Source organism: Meleagris gallopavo, chromosome 9 (assembly GCF_905368555.1).
Source record: "Meleagris gallopavo chromosome 9, MGAL_WU_HG_1.1, whole genome shotgun sequence".
Lineage (NCBI taxonomy): Eukaryota > Metazoa > Chordata > Aves > Galliformes > Phasianidae > Meleagris > Meleagris gallopavo.
Window position 1 is genome coordinate 7,451,782 of NC_139412.1, and position 17,460 is coordinate 7,469,241.

The 17,460-nt window shown below is 35.0% G+C and overlaps 1 long non-coding RNA gene across 1 annotated transcript in view; it reads left to right on the plus strand.

The window, feature by feature from the left end:
• Window positions 1-8,238: 8,238 nt before the first annotated feature.
• Window positions 8,239-17,460, plus strand: part of LOC104912169 (uncharacterized) — a 61,650-nt gene continuing 52,428 nt past the window's right edge. Inside the window, exon 1 of the long non-coding RNA XR_014884991.1 lies at window positions 8,239-8,436. This is a non-coding gene — a long non-coding RNA (uncharacterized LOC104912169). The remainder of the gene's footprint in view (window positions 8,437-17,460) is intronic.

Sequence of the window (17,460 nt, forward strand, 5' to 3'; positions counted from 1 at the left end):
AGCAGGAGCTAGCAAGAGTATTTGCCATCAATACTGTCTGCATGAGGGGCTCAGTAACTTTGGTCATGAATCACACTTGATCACACAGCTCTGCCAGAAGAACTTTTTAGTGGAGAACTTGCCTCAGGCATAATGTCTCCCCAAGCTATTTCTGGAGTTGGTACAGTTAATGTAGAATCTTTTGTTCAGGGCTGTGCCTAAAGCCACAATCCAGCCCTTGCTTCTAAACAAGTGAACACCTTTTGTCTTTTTTGTAACATTTCCATTTTCAGCTCTGACATTAGCACATTTTGTGGTTCCTAGGAATTAATATTTAAGCTTTAATGTTGTTAATAGAACAGCCTTTACTTATGTTGCTAAAAGCAATTAATAATACCTTACTTATTCCCCATGAATAGCATAAATTATTAATATAAGAACAGAAAGACTATTTATACTCTCTGAATTATATGCCTTCTTTTGAGTTGTTCATAATGGACACCTTTACTAAGACTTTTGGAAAAGATAAAAGTTACACTGGTGCCTCATATATTCTCAGTCATAGTTACCAAAATATTTCTTAATTCATACTGTTGTATTGCTACTGTTTATAATGTGTTAGTAAGTCAAAGAAAACGTGAGGGCTGCTCCAAAAGCAGTGCCTCCTATTTTATTTTATTGGTTTACAATGTCAGAAGCAGATGGTGGTGGGATGGCGGTAGAGGCTGAAACTTCCCACCAATATTCTGTTATGTTTGTTGCTGTGTGACAGATGACAGCAGAGGGGCAGTCTGACAGAATGGCGTCTGAAATGGAAGCGCGTATGAAACAAAGCGGGGGAATTGAATTCCTCCATGGTGGAAAAAATGTCACCCACTGACATTCATTGATGCTTGCTGAACATTTCTGGAGACCAACAGTGGATGTGAGCACCATGAAGAGGTGGATGATGCGTTTAATCAGTGGTAACAGCAACAGTGGTTCTCCTCTACTGGTGCAGATTTTTGTGAATATTTTGAATTATTATTTTGAATATAATTTTTTGGGCAGATTTTGTCACATACTGCAAATTTTCAGGCAGTCTTAAAAAAATGCATTTTTTCCATAGGATAATGACTGTTTCTGTTGAAATTTTGCAGATGAAGACTAATGAAGAGCAAGAGGAAGGAGGGGGTACCCATTCTGCTACCACTGCAACTGAATAATACATGTCCATTTGACAAGCAATGCTCAGAGATCATCTTACAGAACAGAATATGACTAAGATAGGAATATTACTTGTAAGGAAGACAGATCCCACCTTCATTCAGAGTAAGTTATCAGAAAGGGCAAGGGGAGAAGATTAAATGCTGATGGCTTCTTTCTGCTGTTCAGTAGCAATGACAAAAAACAGATTTCTTGTAATTCCTGCTGTTAAAATCCCTAAACATCTATACTTTTATTCCATAGACCGTTGACACAATTTGGTTTTTGTTTTTTGAAAGCTCGTGTGTTTGTTAGTGTCTTTACTATTAAAACCTTTTAAATGCATCCTTTTTTTTCCTCCCCTGTTTACATTACATCTGCAGGCCTGACATCAGAAAACAAAGTTGTTCTGTACTAAAACTATTTTATATATGAATCTCCAGTTTTATATCTAGGAGCTCAGTTAAAAGTGGGGAGAAAGAAGCAGCACTGAAGTCATAAAAGGAACAGTCACTGTTATTAAAACTCTTCATCATTGCAATGTCTGTTTACTAAAATACTGAGGTATAACAGTGCCTCAGAAACATCTGTGGACATATGACACATCTAGATATTTTATTATGGTCCTAAAAATATTACTGTATTACTAAACCTAAATTAAAATTGTGTAAAGGAAAGAGAAACAGGGCTGAACAGCCTCTGTGCACTTCACTACCATGTCAGAAGATGAATACAATCTTATATCTCACCTCTGAAAATCTGACAGTGTGTTTTGTAGTGTATTGCAAGTTTTCATAATCTCAGTAGCAGGGATCTGCATGAAAAGAATGTCCAGTGACCGCAAATCTAGCCTACGGCTCACGAGTGCCAATTCCACATCTTTTCTCAGAAACACTTCTGCATCTGAAATTGGAAAGTGGCTTATTCTCATTGTAACTCAGTCCTGTATATGTGGAGTGAGGCTAAAAGTGTTTTTGTATCTTTCAGTGAAATAAATTATAAATGATTGTGAGGTGCTCAGACTGTGCTTATAAATGCGTGTGAAGTGTGAAATATATCCAGGCAGAGATAGGTAATGTTATTTTAATAATATCAAAGCAGGAACCTTTGCTATCAAAGCAGACTGAAGCTGCATATAATTCTATGGAGGTGCCACTGATTGCTATTGTTTCAATTATCAAATGCTTGATACTGCCAACACATTCATATGAGTTTCATTTTGCCAGAAGAACAGTTATTCCGAACTGCAGCAGATTGTATGGCTCATGATTTTTGTAAATATTAGAAATATATTGGATTTTTTTGTTTTTTGAGCTTAAGAGCCACAGAAATATATATTTTATATATATATACACGTGTAAAAATAAGATTGTGACATTTTAAGCAATAGAGAAAGCTTTCTCAAAAAAGCCTTTCTGAGGAGCTCCACGGATCTGGGATTTACAATAATGTATAATCATACTGAATGGTGCAGATACTACGTATATTGTTCAGGATAGAGTTCCTTTCCCTTACCTCTTCCTGTAGCAAATGGTTTCAATGTTTTCTTTGTTTTCCAGTGAGTTTATTATTATTAATTAACTCAGCTTCAAGACTTTGCTTTGTGTGATGAGTGGAGTTTGCCCCTTTTTTAAAGAAAAATTTGGGTGTGTTTCTTATTTAAAAAAAAAATATATATATATATATATCAAACAAAGTATTCATTCTTTTCTGACAGAGAATTATGGATTTTGTTCTCTTATGATTTTTACAAGCCAAAAATTACACATCTGCATGACTCGCTCTCAGCATCCATGGAGTTAAATCATGAAACCAAGCAGAAATGAAAGGAGAGCATGCAGAAGAAGCTGTGAAAGTGTAAATGACAGATAGAAGCTCAATCTCCTTGGAAAGTGATTTCCACATCTCACCCAATATCTTTTATTTTTTAGTAGCGCTTTTGATAGAGTCAGTAAAGAATAACAATATGAATTTCGAAAATACACTGGGAATGAAAGACAGCAAGAAGGGGGCTGTAAGGCCAATACATATGATGTTCATATCCTTTGAAATTAGTTTTATTTTTCTATTGTTAGTAGGGCAAATCTACTGTTCACTCTGTAGTGGTGCTTTCCTCACGCTAAGGAGTTCATATCACTCCAGCTGTGGTTATTTTGGAAATTTGAAGAAGAGGGTTTGGATCCCCTTTTGTTTATAATTTCCTTAATCAGAAGAGAGCTCAGTACAATGGCACTTAACACCCATCGTAAGCATTTGTATGAAAATCATGACTTGGTCTCAGACAAGGTTCTGGACTGTGACATCCATTCAGTCTTTTCCTTCTGACAGGGATGGCATGCTTAGACTTGTTTTTTTTAAATTTTATTTCATTTTTAAAATAAGATTACATATGATACTTGAGCAAAGCATCAGAGGACACTTAGTGGTTTTAAGACTCAACTAATTAATTCACCTTGTCATCCCTTTGGGGCAGAAATGCATGAAACTATATTTAAAGAGATATAAAAATAACTACAGTGATTTTTTTTTTTTTTTCATGTTAATGCCTTAGACCATGTGTCAAATTTGATAAAAAGAGAAACATGTTGTCTGTTTATGGATATGGCAATATCTTTGAAAAAATCCAGAGGACTTCTAAGCTGACAAGTAAGACAGACAAGTGTCAAAACCTAACACATATCAGAGTAGCAGGAAAATGACATATTCTGCTCATTTCCACATCACAGATTTTACTATATGCTTACTTATTGGGAAAGCAGCAGGTATATTTGGGGGTTTGACAGAAATGTTTAGAAGAGAGAGATGGATAAAATTTGTCAAGTGAAGTAATCCCATTTTGATTTACTGTTATTCAGCCTAAGGGAAAACAAGGTGAGTTTTATTTTGCTTTTTCTAGGAGGAATAGAATTAAACATTAAGACAAACGTTATTTAATTAAGTGTGTAATTCTTAATAATAAAGCAATCCAATGCTAAACAAGAAAACTGAAGGAAGTGCTGTGTCTTGAGAATAAGCCGAATGAGAAATGTGCATCTTTTCAAGGTTTGAGTGTATAACATCTATTGAAAGTAGCAAAGGCCCAGTTACAAGTATTATTGCATTGTCTTTCTAAAACAAAGAAAAATGCTTATTGAAAAAGTACGTTTATAATCATGCACACGTGAGCAAACATATGACAATTCAGTGTGTGCTTCAACAAAGGACTGTCCTTACTTGTATTTAGTCTTTGATTTTTGTAGTTAAGTTGTAGTGTCTCTATTACATCACTTTTCTTGATAAATTCTGTGATGGTTACAAATTCTCAGATGGCTTCAGTCAGCACTGGAGTACATCCCAAAGTGTGGGAAAAAACATTCATGAAACCCTTAGAATACTTTGGTGACAAAATTATGTTGAGGCAGCTTTGTGGTGAAACATGCAAGTCACTCAAAGATATTCTGCCCTTTTTGCAATTTCTGTGGAAATCTTTCTCTTACTTTATGCCACCTGGAAACAATTGCTAAGTTTCTGTTGGAAAATATGAGTTTTGTAGTTTTGTTGAGTAAAATTTGGCTTATCCTTAAAACAGTGATGCATTTTCACACTGATATGATAACAATTGTGCAGTCAGGTTCTAAACAGGCATTTTCCCAAATTAGTATGATTTGCAGCATTCATTTGCTTTTTGTGATAGTTTGCATCAAGGTGTTATAATCACCTTAATGTGATGACAACCCTGTTTCTAAACTTATTTGGAAAAGAGAGTGTGGTATTCTATAGAATTGCATGTGTGAAGCTTTTAAAAAAGACCATAGCTTAGTTTTGATTATACAATGCCTTTTTCATAAGCCCTTAAAAAACTGATTTCACAAATAAAATGAAACAAATCAAAGATGCTAGCTCAGAATTTTATTAATGCATATAGAGTGTGAACAGTGTTTGTCAGATAAATCCTTTGCTGTAGATTGAATGTTTGTTTCTTTATGGATTATGATTTAGTTTAGATAGTTGTATAATTTAATTTAAATTTCATGATACAGTCATCTGTATTCACAAAGAAGCTCTGCAAGGCAATGCAGGAATATCAGGCCACAGTATTTTGTGCTAGGACTGACAAAGAAACCACTTAACACAGCCACTCTTACAAAACACATTCAGAGAGTACGTTCACAGATTTCCCCAAGGTTATCTCTGTTTACAGGCATCAGAGAACAATGCAGGCTTTAAAAAAAAATACATCTATGATTATTGTTATTGCAAAATTAAATATAATGAATTTGAAATAAAAGAATTAAGCGTGTTATATGCTATGACAAATCCTTTTTTAGCTCTTCTACCCTTATTAAGAGGGTGCATAGAAACAATCAATTAAATAAAAGCCTAATAAAAGTCATAAGCCACTAAACTTTTGCATGACTTACTGAAAACTTTTCATAGAGAAAGCATCATAACCATACATGTAAAACAGATTTAGATTTTAATGTATCTAGTATAAAAACTAGATACATTAGGAGATTATTTGTGTAAGTTTAAAAGTTTATGTGAAGCTCTCAAGCATTCTTTTTTTGGGGCGGAGGGGGGGATTTGAATGCTGCTTAGTACTGTATGCTGCAGCCTTCTGTAATATATCTTTACTTGTCTCTTTGTACTGTCATTGTGCTCCTTACAAATGCATCTACATTCTGACTATACAAGAACTGTAAAATGGCCTTTGATTTGAAGAACAGCTCTATCTATTTGAAGGGCATAAAGACATACTGAACCAGGTGCAGAATGATATTGAACACAGAATTGCTCAGGGACAAGGCTAGCCGCAGTATTAGTGCAAAGACTACACTATCCTTTATCTTAAATGCATGAATAGGAGAATTTGAAGGCATTAAGGAATTCCTGCTGCCATTGCTGTGAACACGTGGATTAAGGATACTTAGAGATAGCAGGCTACATCTCTGCTTTTCTAACCCCCAAGCCTGTTGCTGTACACCACGGTGAACTGTAACTGCATGGCAAGCCACCAGTTAGGAATTTCTTTAAGCTGAACAAGAATTAAGGGTAAAACGGCATGAAGAAACTGGAAAACAATTGGAGTTAATTTTTATCTGTTTGAAGGATTTCTTGCCAGCACTACATTTATGATCAAACCAAGCCAGATAGCGTAACTGTGCTGTACCCTCTGCTTGGAGGGTATCTGAGTCTGGATACAAAACTGGCAGGCGTCATATATGACTCTGATAGGGAAGACAAAAGATTTCAAGAAAATTACGAGCTTAGGTGCAGGAGAAACTAAAAATAGTGCAACTAGAAATAAATTTTCTGCCTTCTGTTGAAATCCTTGTGGCATATAGCATATAGAAGGAAGGTTGGAGGTTTAAATTGATAAATGGCAGCTTTTTAACCATGTTGTACACTAAACCAAGAAGGCATGAGTTCCTGGGACTGGTTTGCAGTTGATTTCTGTCTGACTAGAAGGTAGCTTCTCTTTCAATACGTTCTTCTGTTACTGACTTCTCAAATCTGTTTTTCACAGAACTTCCAGAAATCTATCTATCTATCTATCTATTTATTTATTTATTTATTTTGAAACAAAGAAGAGGAAAAATTCTCAAGACATCTCTATGAATAGAATGCATTTCTCTAACAGGAAATGGACAAGTGAAAATTACCTTTTTATTTTAGGATTAAATTAGTTTGCATTTAAGTTCCCCTTTTCTAAGATGTTGTGCCTTGTATTCTGCTCTCAAACAGATAAAAGATAAGGTGGATTGGGAGAAACCTGGCTGGTCTCTGTACATAGCAGACAACAAGAAAGTGAACTATGTTGTAGCATGCAAGATAACATAAGCATGTGGCATGGAAGTGGTGAAAGAAGGCAGGTTTTTAGGTGATGATGCTATGCTTTAAGGACAAAATTAATTAATGAATTTCTATCATATAGGCGCAATATTGATTACACTGTCAGAAAACAAAAAGACACGACACTTTTTAAGGAAGGATCTGATATATTTTTTTTTTTTGTTAGTAGGCTGCAATACCACAAGTCACTAGGTTCAGAATGGCCATTCATCAGTTCTACCTGAGAGAGACAAAGGCTGGGTTCCTGTTAGTGTACTGTCAGTATGCTAACACCTCTAGTTCTCTAAATCGTCAGGCCATGTCTATTTTGAAGAACTTGTTTAACATACTTGGAAGAGCACCATGAAAATATCAGTGATAGTTTTATACTGTGTCTCTTCCTCAACGAAAGCTTCAGGGTGGATCTCGGTTTGGGAGATGTAATAATATTAATTAGCAGAAAGAAACATTTTGTGAGCTTATAGGAACTACCCATGAGTTTAAATTGAAATAATTTCCAAGATGTTGCTATGGTATATTTGTTCCTCACCTTTAGCTCTAGAAAAGAAATCATTCTTCAGGCAATAGATTTCATTGTCAATTCTATGCTCACCTACTGATTTCAGACCACTTGAGGAACATAAGTGATTGTTCCCTTAACAAAAGAAGTTGGAGGTAATATCACTGATTTTTTTTGGACAGAACTGTTTAGATGCTAGAGTTATTTCCATTAGCAAAGCTTATGTCTCTTTGTATTCTTTTAATTGTACAGGTAATTTGAAGAGTTTCTATTTTTAGCCTCATTATTAGTACAACATCCACTCACATTATTACAATCATGTTGGGAGTACTTATTCTCTTAGAACTATTTCATCAAGGTCACCTTATATCTTTGTATCCGGTGATGGCAGGTGGGATATTTTGTGAGAGTTTACTATATATATGTGTTATATTGCTACTTATTTATAGAAAGGACAAATGATTTTGAATTTTCAACTTGAGTAATAATGCTAAAATGTTTTAAGCCTTCTAATGAAATTCTGACCAACAAGGTAAAAAATCTTTTTTAAAAAAATCTATTCTTATGGAAATCCAGTGCTCTTTAGATCCTACATGAATTTCTAGTTTCATCTAGCAGTTTTGTGTATGGTTTTATATTGATTTCCAGCTTTATGACTGTTCTAATACTGGTTCAGACATGTTATGAAAAGGACACAGCTAAATGTAACCAGATACCCTTTTGTACTTCTATTTCAGAAAGAAAACTTGGACAAATAGAGGACTCCATTTTTATCTCCTTTAATCTATATTAAGTTAGAGCTGCTGTTTTATGAACGTTTCAGCTGCCTGAGAAACAGAGGAATTTAAGTCATGAGCTACCTGTATTCTTAATGATATCTTGTGTATAAGGCTTGCTGAAGATCACTTGAGATGGAGAAAGATTCACAGGATTTTGGAAAGGTAAATTCCATTTTATTTTCATCTTTTTATTTCAGAGGTGACAGGTAGGAGGAGAGAAAGAGTTGAACATCAGCTATTCCATCTCTGTCTGAAGATTTCAAGGAAATCAAGTTAGTGTTTCTGATTTGCTTACTGATTCTAAATAGCTCAGCATTTTCAAACAATTTTATACCACTTTTAAGTGAAGAAAATCTGTTCCTTACAGAATTTGGATGAATTTGTTTGTTTAGTTTCTAATTAGAGCTACTGATTTAGTTTTCAATCACATTCTGGTATTGATTCTTTTCAATAGAGAATGAAGAGTTACTTCTTCCTGAGGAATACCTCAGGAAGGGAAAGAATTACTTCTGTTCTGCAGCTGTGCCAAAGTGTAATGTAGTGTTTTTAATGTTAAAATGAAAATTAATGATTCCTCCCTGAGATTCCTTAATCTGCTTGAAAGGTGGGAGAGTTCCCCTTCAGATTTATCTGAAACTGTCAATGATTTTGTAGCACTGGGTTAGAGCTTTTATTAAACACTTGTCACAGCAGCAGTTACTTGCCAAAGGACATTATTTAATATGAGTTTCCAGAGGATTCAGAGAAATGTTAATTCAGAATGATCCTGAAGAAGTTATCTAGTCTATCAGAGCCAGAGGATAGAATGATCAGCTACGTCTAGATAATTTGTGACAGATATAGGTACCCTGTTCTGAAAAAATATCTACAAACCAAATGTTATAGTTGGTGTGTTTTGTATTGTTTTCTGTGTAGCATATTCCAAGGTTTACCTATTCTCAAAATTAGCAAGTTTTCCCTAAAATCTAAGCCTGATGCAAAGAAAGCTGAGTGTATGTTGTCTTAATAAGGTAGATACATGGCACAATTGATCACAGATGTCTTACTGCTGGCATTTGGACAGTTGCTACTATGCTATTCATGTTCTTGACCAAAACATCCACCGTTCTTTCAACACTGTCATGAGGGCTTTAACTTAAACTATTCCAGTTTTCTGTCTGTTTTACAACTTTCTTGTTTGGACCTAGTTCTGTAATACTGTGGGTTTATCTAAGAATAAGATTAAAAGTTTGTCTAAGAGTAAAATCATAGTACTGAGTATCCAATAAACAACTTCTTAATGAACATTGCCGAAATGTATATAAAATGTTTAATAGATCTGATATCTTTCCTTAAATTAATTCTCTTAATTGGATTGCTGTTCAGACGTTTCACTAGGTACCATGTTCAACCTTCTTCAGTCTTCAGTAGCCATACTTATTTTTCTTAGTGTCTCAGAGAGATCTACCTACCCTTTAAAATGTTTTTATCTTCTTTGTAGATTAACTTGCTCACTTCTTAGAACTTGTTTGTAGTTTGGCTGATTCTGAATATCTTCAGTTACAGTGTTTTATTATGCCTTGGTAAAACTGCCCCATAAAAACTGTTTGAAATAACATACACATACAGTTTCACCCTCAGTATCATTATAGGATGTTCTCTTTAATATTGTTCTGTTAGAAAAATGTTATTGCTCTTTTTAGCATAGAAGAGTGCAGAGTTTAACACTGCTCCATTACACAAATCCCAGGCCCCATAATGCTTTTGTCAGCCTGCTGATAAAACAGATAGGGCAGTTGCCAGCACAGTAGATCAAAGAATTAAATATTTAATCTTTCAGAGGCTTTGCTCCTTAAGATCCACAGTCAAATGATGATGCCACTTATGTCTGCTTTGAATGGTGAGTTCCTTAATGGTGAATGTTGGGAGATGTAGTTTGAAGAGCTGGTGAGAAATAACAGGAATAAAACAAGGACAAACTTGATATATGTAAGTTCAGTTAAGGCAGTTCATGGAAGCAAGGCAGGGAGCAGCTTTGGTTCTCTATGTGATACATGAAGATAAAATCAAAAGCTAATTACATACATGTTAGGAATTAGTTGTCCAACATGGACAAAAAACCAACAACAACAAAAATGATATCTATGATAAAGGTATATCTTGACACCTATGATGTTCAGATAAATTTATTCTTTTCATCCCTATCTTATACAAATTTAGTGATAAAAGAATGTCTCAAAAGGCTCCTTAATGCTCGTTCTTCAGCTTTTGCATTTTTTCTATATGAATGTAGTGTATGTTCGAGCATACGCAAGATGAGTATTTTTATTTATGTTCACTTACTCAGTTCTTATATTTTTTATGCATCTGAAGCCCCAAGTGAAGCATTTGTAGCTGTTAGAATAGGTTGGAATGACATCTGGACAGGAGAAGGTACCAGTCTCTAATCAGTAGGTGCAGTGTGAAGTTTGTTTCCATACTATCATAGTAGGTGAAAATACCAAAGCCTATGGAAATGGTAGATAGATTCCTCATGTCGAGTTAATAGGGGTAGAAGGATCTGCAGTCAGTGATGAAATTCACTCTGTTTACAATTGGGGTGTAATAAATGCATGCACTCAGTTCTTTATTCCTATAGGGAGACAAAGTAACATAAATAAAAAAGCCTAACACTGTGGTGTTATTGAAAGCCAATTTACCTGAGAAAAAAAGTTATTCTAGGCTGCAAATATGGATACTCGTAAGCATTTAGCTAAACAAGTTGATCTGTGAAAGCTGGAAAAAAAAGTGAAACACAAAAGCAGAGCTGATTTACTAACATCTTTACTGGCATTGAGTATTTCCAGTCTGCACATGGGCAGATGTTATGAGTCTACCAAACCACTACTGAGAATCAGTTCAGATCCTGAAAATTTCCATCTCATTAAACTTCTATGTATGGAAAGCAATTTCTTCACAGTAGATAATAAGATTATTAACAAAGCTATTAGCAGTACTGACTCTGACAAAGAAACTGGAGTGTTGAAGAACATTTTCTAAAAATAAACAAATTTACATCTGCTATAATAAACTCATAACTAGCCCTTATTAAACATGAGAAAAAGGAATAAGCACCCCAAGTGAAAATAATCAAAATGAAATAAAGAAATAGAAGATTCAGCTAGCAAAAGCCTTAAGATACTGTAAAAGTAATATGATTTTCTAGCAACTGTTTACAAAACTCAAGAGCTTCATGAGATTCAGTACAAATAATTTGTAGCTCACTGATATATCCTGAAAGTACATTCTTCTTTTTCACCATCCTTCCTAATTCCTCATACATTCTTCTCCTGTCTAAAAAAAGTATTCAATAATATGGTAAGGTAAATAAAATAGTAACTGACATCTTTAGGAAATTGGTTATAAACTCTTCGTATGAATGTTTTGCAAACAGTACTAATTTTAAAAAATGATTAGAACAAGCAATTCTACAAATAATAATGATTAATATAACCACAGAAAAAATGAGATGGCTCACAAGTAAAGAGGAAGGATTTAGTTCTAGTAGAATTCAATCTGATCTGAAGGCAGTGACGAAAAGCAACCAAAAATGGAAAATATGCTTCCTCAGGACCTGATTCAAAGCGCATGGAAGTGAACTAGGACTCTAATTTTACAGGCTGCTTTTGCTGGGGGCTATGAAACCCAGAGAAGTGCTCCTTGGAATTTATGAATTTATATTTCCTTCATTTCCATTCAGGGAAGCATGGTGGCAGAGAATGGCTGTTTCCTTCACACCATGCACATACTTTCACTGACTACTGTTGTCCTCCCTGTAGCACCTTACTGTTGAGCAGGAGGAGCACCACATTTGGACCCTCCAAACAAAATGGTTTTTTTTTTTGTTTGTTTGAAAATCTTCGGTAACTGTGGAACAGTAAAGATTGGAGGCAGATTTCAAGTGGTATACTGAGTGATATACATACTGGTAAACCACACAAGTGGGAAAATTAAGAGGATGAGCTATCAGAGATAATATGATAAATATAAACAATTTGACCCTATTCCTATTACTTTGAAGGTAAGTAGCAAGTAAGTTTTGAAATACTGAATTGTCCTCATACTTACTTTCTTTCCCTTTAAGATTATTCAAATTTAGGTCCAGGCAAGCAAGCCATATGTTGGCAGAGTTACCTGTGACTTGCATTTATTTTCTTATTTGTAGAGGAATCCCTTTACACTTGGTCTATAGTAAAGAGGCTTTCTTCTCCTTTAAAATCTACATGTGATTATTCTATTCTTATATGCCCTGATCAATAAGAAGTGAGTTTCTTGTTAGCAAATGCATTCCCCATTTGTTTCTGTTTGCTTAACACTTTACAGCAATGTATTTTTAAAGTTGTAAACAATGGTCAAGTATACTGATTATAGATGTTGACATTTGTTGTTATTAAAAATCAAGACTTCCATGAAATAGCAGCATACACTAGGGACGACAGAACGTAACAGCTCAAGACAAGTATAATTTGTTTTCTCCAACTCTGACTAAAATGAACAAATCTTTTCCTTAGCGATTCTAGAAATCACAAGTTAATTGCTCAGAAGGTATTCTTTTATGATACGTGAGAAATAATGTGAAATTATAACTTTGTTTATACCTACAAACACACACATGCACAGATTCATATACGCATAAACACAGAGACTTCCAAATACATATTCACATGATGTTAACAACCTAGACTAAATAAAAAGCAAGGAAATACAAAATTCAAGCTGTTTGCTTTGCCTTATCTATTTCTATTATGCATGGTAAATATTGCAGATCATATGGTCTGTAAAATTACCCGCTGTTTTGGAGACTCCTTCAGAGCTTCGCCACAACAGGGGACTGTGAGGATACATGCAGTAGCAACTCAGAATTTCAGACATTTTTTTTTAGTTGGACTCTTCATGATATCTGAATATATACTCAGCGTGTGAAGCTCCCTTACTTTCTGTGCTTTTAATTCAAGGAACACAAACATAAACAAACCCAAAATGTGTTTGGGGGCAGCATATGGAGGCTTTTAGATTTGTTTCTTTTAAGAGGTTTGTATTTTGAAGGAAATAGAAAGCAGCAACGATTAATGGTAAATGTTTAGATAAAGACGTTTGATGTTATTCACTGATAGGAACTGTTTCTGATTCTGAGGTTGGGCCCTAGTGTGAGCATGCAGGATCTCTCAGGTCCCAGAACAACTCCCAGTTTTGCACATTTTAGGAATTTAAATGACCATCCAAAATTTCATAAGAGAACTCTTGTTAAAATGGCAGGCAACTTATCAGTTAAGATATACAAAACTGTTCCCTGAAATTCAGTCTGGGGGTGGAAGGAGGGTGGGGATAACAGTATGTGAGGTAGGAGTATGAATTTTGCTTTTCATTTACCTAAGGGTTACTTAGTTCTTAGAATTCAACATAGCCAATCACCTTTGCCAACTTGTATCCTGGGCTGCGTCAAAAGAAGCATGGGCCAGCAGGTTGATGGAGGTGATACTGTCCCTCTACTCTGTGCTGGTGAGACCTCATCTGCAGTACTGCTTCCAGATGTGGAGTCCTCTATAGAGGAGAGATGTAAACTTGTTGGAGAGCATCCAGAGGGCCCCGAAAATCACAGAAATCATAGAAATGATCCAAAGGATCGAACACCTCCCCTGTGAGAACAGGCTGAGAGCTGGGGCTCTGAGAGAAGGCTCCAGGGAGACCTGAGAGCAGCCTTGCAGTATCTAAAATGGAGCTCTAAGAAAGAAGGGAACAGACTCCTTAGCGTGGTCTGTTGTGGTAGGACAAGGAGAAATGATTTCAAATTAAAACAGGGGAGATTTAGACTGGATATAAGGAAAATGTATTTTTTTTTGTTGTTGTAAGGGTAGTTAAACACTGGAACACATTGCCCAGAGATGTGGTGGATGCCCCATCCCTGGAGACATTCAAGGTCAGTCTGGATGGGGCTCTGAGCAACCTGATTGAGTGTAGATGTCCCTGTTCATTGAAGGGAAATTGGACTAGATGACCTTTAAAAACCCCTTCAAACTCAAATGATTCTATGATTGTCTACTTAAGAAATAATTTTGTCTGTATGTCTAGAGAAATGTTGATCTTATCATGGGAAATCTTTCCGTTAATCATAGAATCCTAGAATCATCTGTGTGGTTTTCAAACCATCTAAGGGTCAACTTCTGATTTAAAGGAAATTACTGTAAATTATTATGAGTTAATTTAAGACCAGAATTTATACACTGGAGAACTGTTAAGAAAAGCAAGTTCATTTCATGTGGTAAGCATGTTAGCAATAATGTTATTTTTTTTTTTTTTAAAGAAAGCTCTGATTGGTAATGGAACATAACATTTTTAGGCAGAATTAATGGGATTATGATGCAAAAGTAGGATTCTCCTTTGATTGGTTAATTACCTTATATTGTTATTCACACTCTATGACCTTAAATAATAGATAATAATGTAATTAGCACTGAGTATTATATCAAGGTGGAATGGTCTGTATATATGTGATTTGTCAGTGAGATTTGTCCAGCTGTATTCATAGTAGGTAATACTGTGAACAATCAGATGAACTATTCTAGCTGTTTTTTGGGCTTAAATAAGAGCTTCTGCCTTCACCTGTTTACTGCTCTCTGCTCTTTGCTCTCAAATGCTATGTGAGTCTTGGTGGTTTTACTCTGTGTCATCACTTTCTGACTCATATTAAACCAGGGCCAGTTTGCAAAACTACCACTAACAGTAAATTTTCATTTTTATCTGGGTTTGTTGACATGATTAGGACAACTTCTCATTCAAGAAGGAAATGCAACCAGCAGAACTGAGCTTTCATTCCTGCAACCAGAAGTGTTTATGTAATACTTGCACTATGTGGTGTAGATGGTTGGTAAATATATCTGAAGGTTTTCACTTTGCATCTTGGGTTTGCACACCCACTTATGGCTCAATTTCAAATCTGTTCCCAGCCCACATCTATGAATTCAGACAGAGCACAGTGTTGCCTTCAGATGAATCCGTGCCCATTGTAAAAAGTTCCCATCTTCATGCTGATTGTACATTGTGTAAATATGTTGTTTTCTATAAAATACCAGTACCTAAAATATTGATATACTGTCTTCCACAATAGAATAAAAATTATTATGTCTACATAATTTTTGAGAGAAAAGAAATATAGTATCATTGCCTTATAGGACAGTAAAAATTAGAGGAGTTCTCAGTATAAGTGACTAAGGCTGGCAATCTCAAAAGAGATTTAACTAGAATTCTGTTTTATTGTAATGGATCAATACTAAAGGTTCCTATGACTATAGTTTCTTAATCTTATGGATTACAGGAAAAGGAGATGTATATTTTCTCTGAGTTAAGCTTCTTGTTACTTTACATTTTACAAATTTCCGTGGTTCCCCTTCTGTTAATCTTTCTGTTGCTTTAAAAAATATTGATGTCTTTATATATAAAATAGGAACTAGTTTGTTTTTCTGTGTCTTTTGAGAACATTTTCCCCTTTTACTAGTAAAAATATCTGCATATTCAATTTTCTTCTGAATTTTCCAGTATTGCACAGCCAAACTCAACAAAGGGATTTTTCTCTGAGTTAGTTTCATTGACTTCAAAAGCATTATATCAAACAAAGTATGCATAAAGTCCTTTGTAAATAGATAAGCAGAACAAACCCTTTCCTTAGTGTCATTTGAGACTGGAAGTTATGATGTCCAGGCAGTGATAACCCCACTGACCATGCACTCAGCTACTATAGTGAAAGAGGATTATCATAGTACCAGGATGGAAAAAAATTTTGCTCAACTCTGAAATGGTGCAGAGCTGTTGATACTGCCTATTACCTATTGTACTCATACCACCTTTGCAATCAACTGAAGGAGAGAATAAGAATTGCTAGAAAGTACTAATTTTTAAGATTTTATCTGACAAAAGTATGCTTCTCTAAACTTTGGTATTCCAAATACTTCAAAAAAATGCTAACATAAAGGATATTTGTGAGCATGCCACTATATTAGTTCACAGTTCAGATCAGTAACCTTCATGCAAATCTTAGGAAAACCATCTTTCAGAGCAGCAAGTTAAAAGTCCATTTCAGTAGAAGAGCAGTGATTGCTCACTTGATATGAAAAGAAGGATTTCTCTTTGCAATACTTTCCAGTATTTCATTTAAGATAAGATTCATTAAGTCTTCTGTGACATCTTTTTGTCATCTGTGACAATAGAAATGCCTGTGGAGGTATGGGATTAGTTATCCTAAAGATGAAAAGTCAGTGATGTTGATCATTACTATGTCCTTTTACGTATATAATCACAACAGATGTAATTTAAAGGAAAGTGTGGCAGCATATTTACTGATGATTTTGCATTAGCAAAATGATGCAGAAGGCTGGAGGCTCACCTGACAATCCCTATTTTGGTTCTGGATGGCTAGTAGAGAGGACAAAGTGCTCACTAGGACTGTTGTATTTTGTTGCCCATGCTCCAGTTTCTGTTAATGCTGCTTATGACCAAACTGCAGCATCTGCTGCTGAGCCTTTGTTAAATTAATAAAAGCTTATTCTTGCTTTGTTAATGCCACTAGAAACTACACTCATCTACTAATCCCTTGGACAATGACATGAATCATGTCACTTGATGCACCAGATGTAAAAGCAATTTGTTCAGTGTTAGAACATCAGAGCAGTAGTTAGTTTTCTGACTATGTCCTATCTTAGAATGGCATCCTATGAAATGAAAGAGAAGTCTCTTATAAAAGTTACAATGAAAAGAAAAAAAAAAAAAAAAGGATCCTGAGTGTCGTTACAGTATTACATAACATGTGAGTATCTGATGGAAATTTGGCAACTTACGTAAGTAGAAAACATTTTGAGTAATACTTTGATCTTGAGCAGCACTTGTCTTTGATGGGAAGTGAGAACAGCAACATTTTTCTTACACAGAATTTTACCCATGTAAATTGTGTGAGAAATCTTGGGATACTGCTGATGGCTTTGAAACATCCTGCTAAGTGTACATTCTAGTAAGTTCCAGTCAAACTAATTTACAAATTATCTCACTTGGAGCAATAGAATCTACTACAAAAGAAGAAAACTGGCAATTTTTTTTTAAAAGCAATTTGTTTTCAGAATGGCCTAAGTCTTTGCAAGAGAATTTTTATGAACAGCTTTTATGTAGACGGTTTAAAATGCC